Here is an 8,380-nt window from a genome sequence, read left to right as displayed (position 1 = left end):
TAGATGCATCCAACATTAGAAAGCATCAGACAACCTCATAAAATAGATAAAAACAGATTACAGACTTTCTACAGGTCATTTTCATTGAGACTAAAATATGCATTTGGCAGAATGTTTGCTTAATCAATGTTTATTGACGTGATGATAATGTTCACATAATACAGTAACTCTTAAACTCTGTTGTACAAAAGAGGCACCTGGGGTTGTATTAGAAGTGCAGATTCCTGAGCCCATCCCCAGCAATTACGATTCAGTAGTCATGGAATGGGGCCTGGGAGTTGGCAATTTTGACCAACACCCCAGGTAATTTTGATATAGTTAGTCTGTGGGACACACTTTGAAAAACTATTGCCATAGGACATCCATTGTGAAGAAAGTACCATTTATTTCCAGTAAGTCAAGAAGCACTTCACAAAGCTATAGGCTGACAAATGCCCTCCGAAGAACAGAAGAACATTGCCAACCTGGAAACAAAGGATGCTGTCTTCATTTGTTCCATCACTCATTCCTTCACTCATTCTTTAACATCCACTGAGAATGGCAACCCACTCCAGTGTTCTTGCCTGGAGAATCCCAGGGACGGCGGGGCCTGGTGGGCTGCCGTCTATGGGGTCACACAGAGTCGGACACGACTGAAGTGACTTAGCAGCAGCAGCAGCAGCAGCAGCAGAGTACCTATTACAACGCATTTCTTTGCTTGCCAGGCCCTGTTGTTCCTCTGGGGGCCCCAAGTATAAACAGGGCTTAGTGAATAGGGAAGTCCATTGTCAGAAATAGGATCATCAGATGCAGAAGAGTATTTTGCACTTGAATTTTTCTTTAAGGTCACAAGCAAATGGTTCTTCCTTCCAGAAAGGCCTCACACAAGCACTGTGTTCTACTTCTGGCTGTCACCATTCAGACTACCCTTTGATTCTGGAGGTGTCCATGGTTGGCTTTGAGTCTGAGCCTGCATCACTCTATGGTCAGGCTGGACCCTCTTTGTTTTTTTTTTTTGTTTGTTTGTTTACATGTGTTCCCCATCCTGAACCCTCCTCCCTCCTCCCTCCCCATAGGGTGGAGCATGGAAACCAGTTTAACACCAACTCGGGCAAAGTGGGGAACTGCTGTGGTTCTGTTGAGGATAAATATAACTCATTTTGAAAACATATCACCTTTTTCCCTAAAGCTGAAGGACAGGCCAATTAAATTGAGCCTTTAAAGTAGGCTGCATCCCAAATTCCTTAGAATTGTACGAAAATCACTAACATTTAATACCACCATATGTGGTATAGGTCTCATGAAATCTCTGATACAGGATTTCATAAATTCAAAAATGGTAGAACACACATTGCCAGCTAGTACAGGAGAAGTGGAAACTGGTCTCCTTATTCCAACCCTTGAAGCCCTGGCTTAATATAGTTCATGGAGGTAGCATCTATTGATTATGCTTGGAAACTTTCAACTCAATTTTATATCTAGAGAAGTTCTATTTCCAGAAGTTCTATAGTTTTTTTTTTTTTCCAGAGCAAATTTCCTGCAGAAAATAACTAAAAACATTGGATAAAATATTAACCAAAAAGTCTCATAATTGAATGACAAAGCTGACAAGACTGTAGGGAACTACCAAGCCAAAATCTAAGGGAAAGAGGGAAACTAGAGAGGAAAATAAGACCTGAGCACCACAGATGCTTTTATCCAGAAGGCATTTGCTAAGTTTTGTTGATCTCCTGCAGAGGAAGACAGAAGCCACAGCTTAAGGCCAATGCAAGAAAGGAGCCTGAGAAAGAAGTCTTCCCCTAATTAAATGAAGCCCATCCTCAGAGTATGTGTCAACCAGAAGTAAACTAGCCTCCACTACACACATAGGTGAAAAAGGGAAGACAAGTAGGGGGCAAAGAAGGAAATCCATCCCTGTGGTATTACCAGCTCTCATGTGGATTGCAACTGGGTTTGCCTTGCGTGGAGGTTCCAGAGAACCTCAAACTCTGAATTTGATTAAAGATGGTCAGGACTGGTAATGCCTACAAGTGCCAGGCAGACGCAAAGCCTCTCTAAAGGACTATGCCTCCATGACAATCCTCAAAGACTCCCACAGACAATGTTTCAAAAACAATTAATATACACACATAAGCTACCAGATACACCAACACAAAGCACCACAAGCAAATTTGTTCTCTGCTGGGATGCCCCAAACTGCTCCAGGAGAGAAGAATCACTAGGAGAGAAGGAGACCCTTGGAGCAGGGGTCCTCAGCCTCCAGGATCTAATGTCTGATAACCTTGGGTGGAGCTGATATAATAATAATAGAGAGAAAGTGCACAAGAAATGTAACACATGTGAATCATCCTGGAACCATCCTCCAATCCCTAGTCCATGGAGAAACTGTCTTCCATGAAACAGGTCCCTGGTTCCAAAAAGATTGGGGACCACTGCTTTGCAGGAAATCTCCAAAGCAGGTACCCTTTAATCCACTTAATAGGTGATCAAAAGTCTCTGTGGCTATAAGAGTTGGAAATACCTGTTTAGGTACTTAAGAAAATAGAAACACTGGGTTTCTTAATTACATGACTCAGAGTGACACTCCACTTCCTGACAATTAAAAAGCCTAATGGAGTAAGAGTCATCACTTCCTTCAGGTGAGAATCAGATCTACTTATAAACAAACTGTATATACTTGGAATTCAAAAAGCACATAGTTTATTTTAGAATCTAAAACAATGACAAGAGGAGGGATTTAGTATCTTTATTCATTCTTGAAGACAAAAACTGAGATGTGAAACTGAATCCCAGGGGACAATGAGGCCAGAGACAGCACTAAGAAGTGGCCTATGTTCTCAGGATCCTAGATGGCAGATCACCTTAGTCCAAGGGCTATAATCCACCAGGCCTTTGGGTTTTGTTCATGTGTTTTAGATTCAAAAAGTGTATTCTGCCAGAATTCTTTGCCCTTAATTTTTAAAACCATGTGTATTTTAGGGTCAATTTAATCTGCATGTTTCCTATTTTCTTATAATTAAACTATCAAAATATTGTCCTTTAAAAACTATTTGATGTCTGCAAAATCTTCTGAGCCCGTTGAATAAGCTTCTTAAAAGGGTTTTTATCCCACTTAAAAACAGAAGTTGCACTGTGTTATGGGTGACCTGATGCAAAAACCAAGAATCCCCTTTAAATTCCAAAATCCTTGAAGTTGGAATAATTTTTGAACTTGGAGAAAATGAGTTCACTCACTGCTGAAATTTCTATGTTGCTAAAGAAGACATTTGGAGCAAAGATGAGTCCCTTAAGAGGGTAAATCAGAGCAGCAGGAGAAATTGGAGGTATGTGAATTTAGCTAAGGCCCCTGAGGAATAGCTGGAAGCCTAACTTGTCACACTGCCATCCATAGAGCAAGGAAAAAATTGACTGCACATCAAATGTTTGACAGGACTAAAGAGAAATGTGATGTCCATATGAAATAATATTTGCTCACAGTGCTAAGAAAACAATGGAATATAAATGTATGGATTTCAGCACATCCAAGTTTCTCTCTAGTATAATTTTCTACTGTTGGCAGCCCATGGAGAACCCTTAATAAGTTTACCAAAGTTGAGTAATTAATTCCTTATAAAGGATAAATAGGATCTGTTATTCTAACACTAATTCCTGTTATTCCTGTTATGGAACTGGAAAACTGCAGTGGTGGGGTCAGTGGATGGAGAAGGCCTTTTGTAGAAGACTATGGAGAGCAAGTCAGGAACATGAACGGGGCTCTGTAGAAAATCCTCTCCCCTGCTCTGCTGGTGTTGACAAGAGCTCAATAGCTGGGCAGCAGCAAGCATGCCAGTGCTGGGGACAAGCTCTCCAGCCATGCTCCAGGCTGCGTTCAGCAGGCATTTCCAGGGAACTCATAAATACTTCTCTTCTGAGCAGTTCCCAGCTCTTGGAGAGTGTGGGCTCATTATCACCAACCATCAAATACTGAGCAGACAGGATGCAGGGGTTTCCCCACCCGGGGAGCTGGCACACGAGCTCTGAGGAAAAGGGAGCTGAGTCCATTTCCTGCAATTGTTAAAGAAGGATGACGGCCTGGCTCTTGGGTATTCAGAGTCCTGCGTGCATTACTGTTCTCATGTGACTCTAGGACCTCAGAATAGGATCTCAGGTCTTCATCTTCTATAGAGAAATCCCCTCTGCTTAGGTACCCAGGAGAATAAATTATTTTTTTCTATTATAGTGAATAAAAATTTATAGAATGCTTCACAGTTTGCAAAGCCCTGATGTGGAGATTAAATGTCTCATTTGATAATGTTTTTTATTTTAATCACAACAGCAACAGTAATAGTAACAATAACAAGCATTATTACAATCAGTGAGTTTAGCTAAGTTGCAGGACATATATAAAAATATATATATAAAATATAAAAATATATATATATAATTCATATATAAAAATCTACTGTATTTCTATATGTTAACAACAAACAACTTGAATTCATAGCTTATTGAGGTACTAATTGATATAAACAAGCTACACATACTTAAAGTGTACAATTTGATGTTTCATATATGCATACACTCATGAAACCATATCCCCAATCAAGAAAACGAACTTATCCATTGCCCACAAAAATTTCTCCAATCCTTGGTAATCCCTCTCTCTCACCTCTCCATGCCCTTTCTTCACCCTCATCTGTTTTCTGTCACTATTAATTGGTTTGCATTTTCTAGATTTTCACGTATATGAAATTATAGACTATGAAGTCTTCTTGGTCTGGTTTCTTTCACTCAGCATTTTATTTTGAAGTGCCTTCATGTTCCTAGGGGCGCTTTGAGCTTCCTAGATCTGTAGCATTATAATTTTCACCAAATTTGAAAATTTGTCCAGTTTTTAATTTCTTTAAATACTTTTCATGAGCCTCTCTCTCCCCTCCCCTTCAAGGAATCTATAGCACACAACTTAGGCCATATTGGGTTGCCCAGAAATTTCATTCATATGTGTCTGTACGATGGTATGAAAAACCCCAAACAAACTTTTTGGCCAACCCAATACATTAGGACTCATAGCTCACTTATGCTCCCTTTTGTGGGTTTATTTTCCACAGTCTTTTTATAGTTTCTATTGCTTCAAATCTACTAATTTTTTTTCTGCTTTGGTGTTCAATCTGCCACTAATTCCATCAAGTACATTTCTTGACACAATCATCATAGTTTTCATCACTAGAAGTTCAATTTAGTTCTTTTTTTATATTGTGCATGTCACTACTTAACATTTGCCATCTTTCCTCTAGTATCTTGGACATACAGAATACAGTTAGGAATTCTCTTAATGTCCTTGTCCACTAATTCTATCATCTGAGTGATTTCTGGGTCATTTTCAATTGAATGAATTTTCCCAGAATTATAGATCACAATTTTCTGATTCTTTATATATCTGGTCATTTTTACATTGGATGCCATACAATGTGAATTTTTTACCTCCTTGAGTGCTGGATTTTGTTTTCCCAAATATTCTTGAGTTTAGTTATGGAGTGGACTTATGTTACCAGGAAACACTACTTTTGATCCATTTGAATATTGTGGTTAGGTTTTGTTAAAACCAAAGCAGCATTTAGCCTAAAGCTTATGAATTTTTTGAGGTTCTTCTACTCTCACTGGTACGAACAGTAACTGTTCTTGGCTCTGTGCAAGCTCTAAGTATTGTTTACTCTAAACTATATGAGTGATTCTTTCCCTGGCCTCTGGTAGTTTCTTCTCCAGCATGCACTGATTTGTACTCGCTTAAAGACTCTAGGGGACTCTGCAGACCTCTGAATTCTCTCTCAGTGCAGTTCTATTGCCTCCAGTACCCTGACCTGCAAACTCTAGCCAGCTTGGCCTCCCCGAATGCCTAACGGTACGTTCTCAGCTCCAGGAAACTGCGGGGCTTGGCCGGAGTTGCTGCCCTCTCTACTATGGTTTGGACACACTCTCCAGGTTATGGGTGAAGCAATCATAGGGCTTAGTTAGTTTTTTTTTTTTTCCCATCACTAAAAAATCATTGTCTTTTATTGCCTGATGTTCCATGACTTGAAAACCTTTGTTTTATCTATTTTGTTCAGCATTTTAGTTTTTTCAGTAAGAGACTATATCTCTGTTACTCCATCTTGGTTGGAAACGAGTTTCATAACTGGAAACTGAAATTAAAAAAAAAAAATCCTCAGTTTACAATAACATCAAAACCTATATGGGAAAGAAACTAAAAAAAAAGAGTGGATATATGTATGTGTATAACTGATTCACTTTGCTACACAGCAGAAACTAACACAATATTGTAAATCAACTATACTCCAATAAAAAGTAATCTTATACACACACACACACACACACACACATATATATTTCAGGGGGGAAAATACAATGTGTATAAAACCTGTATACTAAAAATTACAAAACATTTCTGAGAGGAATTAAAAATGGACCTAGATAAATGGAGAGATGAACTGAGTTTGTTTATCAGAAGACACAATATTGTAAGATGTCAATTCTCCCAAGACTGATCTATTGACTCAGCACAATTTCAACCAAATCCCAGCAGGGTTTTCTTTTGTAGAAATTGATAAACGGATTTTAAAATTTATATGGAAATACAAATGAAGATCTAGGCAGTTGAGTTATTCTGAAAAAAGGAGCAAATTTGAGGTAATTATGCTACCCAATTTTAAGACTTAGTAAAACTATAATAGTAAAGATGGTGTGGTTTTAATATTGTAGTGAATAGAGATCAATGAAATAGTACGTAGAGTCCAGAAACAGACCCTGATATCCAAAGTCTATTGATTTTCAACAAAGGTAATTCAATGGGATAAAGGATAGCCTTTTCAATTAAAAAAAAAAGTCCTTGAAGAATTGATTATACGGAGAAAAAAAAAAATCCTAGACCCTTACCTCACACCATGTAAAGAGTTAACCCAAAGTGTATCACTTAAATGTAATATTTAAAACTATAAAAACTTCTAACTAAAAGAAAATGTAGGAAAAAACTTTTTATTTAAATTATGAAAATATTTCTTAGGAGACACAAAAATAAATGAACCACAAAAGAACAACTATTATAAACTAGTCTTTATGAAAATCTAAACTGTGATAAGGAGCCTGACATTTTGATGTTTCATTTTTACGGCTAACATCTTTCAAACCTCACAATTCCACTTTCCCCTTCTGCCCCACATCTGGGCTAGTTGATAAAAAATTTGAGGTGCTCCCACCTTTGTTGCCAAGTTCAAAATAGGCAAGGCCTGGCTCTCATACACAGGAATCCTCACTCCAACCCCACTCCTTAATTACAATAAAAATAAAACCTTTTCCCTGCCTTTTCAAGCCATTTTTGGACCTCTTTAGGTGCCTGCCCTGCTCTCCCCAGAAAGTCTCATTGTTGAGTAATAAACCTTTTCATACCTTCTTGATGCACGTGTTGAATCAAAGTCTCAACACCTAAATCAAACTTGACGGCGAGGAACCCATCCTGTTTCCATGAGATAACAACAGAAAAACTTTCACACTTCAAAAGACACTATTAAGAAAGTGAAAAGGCAAGTGACCGGCCAGGAGGAAATATTTGCAAACATATGTCTATAAGGGGCATTTATCTAGAATATATAAAAGAACTCTTACACCTCAACAGTAGGAAAACAAACAACTTCACTTTAAAAACTGACAAAAGACTGGAACAGATTCTTCACCAAAGAAGGTGTACAAATGACAAACAGTCATATGAAAATATGATGAACATCATTCATCATTAGGAAAATGCATATCAAAACAATGAGCTATCACTTCGCATTCACTAGATTAAAAAAATTACAAAGACTGACAATACTGAGTGCTGCTGAGGATGTGCAAAAATCGGGGATTTTCATCCATGACTAGTGGAAATACAAAATGAATTGTATAGTCACTTTGGAAAGCAATTTGGCAGTTTCTTACAAATTAAACATGGACTTACTATACAATCTAGCAACCTCACTTTTAGGTATTTACCCAGAAAAAATGAAAACATACTCATACAAAGATTTATACTCAAATGATTATAGTAACTTTGTTCATAATAACCAGAAACTGGAAACAAGCCAAATGCCCACCAAGTAGTCAATGGCTAAACAAAATGTTGTGTATCCACAAAATGAAATATTAGTCAGCAATAAAAGGGAACTGCTGATACATGCAACACTGTGGATGCATATTAAAAGCATTATGCCACATGAAAGAGTATATGCTACACAATTCCATTTATATAAAATTCTACAAAAGATTAAAGCAGGGATATGGGAGGATTTATTGGCAACAAGAAACAATAGAATGGGTAATGGAAATGCCCTGTAACATCACTGTAGTATCAATGATATAACTATATACACTTGTCAAAACACATCAAATGAGA

The sequence above is a fragment of the Bos grunniens genome, chromosome 2, assembly GCF_055505025.1.
Source record: "Bos grunniens cultivar Pamir isolate PY7600 chromosome 2, Bosgru_T2T1.0, whole genome shotgun sequence".
Lineage (NCBI taxonomy): Eukaryota > Metazoa > Chordata > Mammalia > Artiodactyla > Bovidae > Bos > Bos grunniens.
This window is presented reverse-complemented; position numbering follows the sequence as displayed.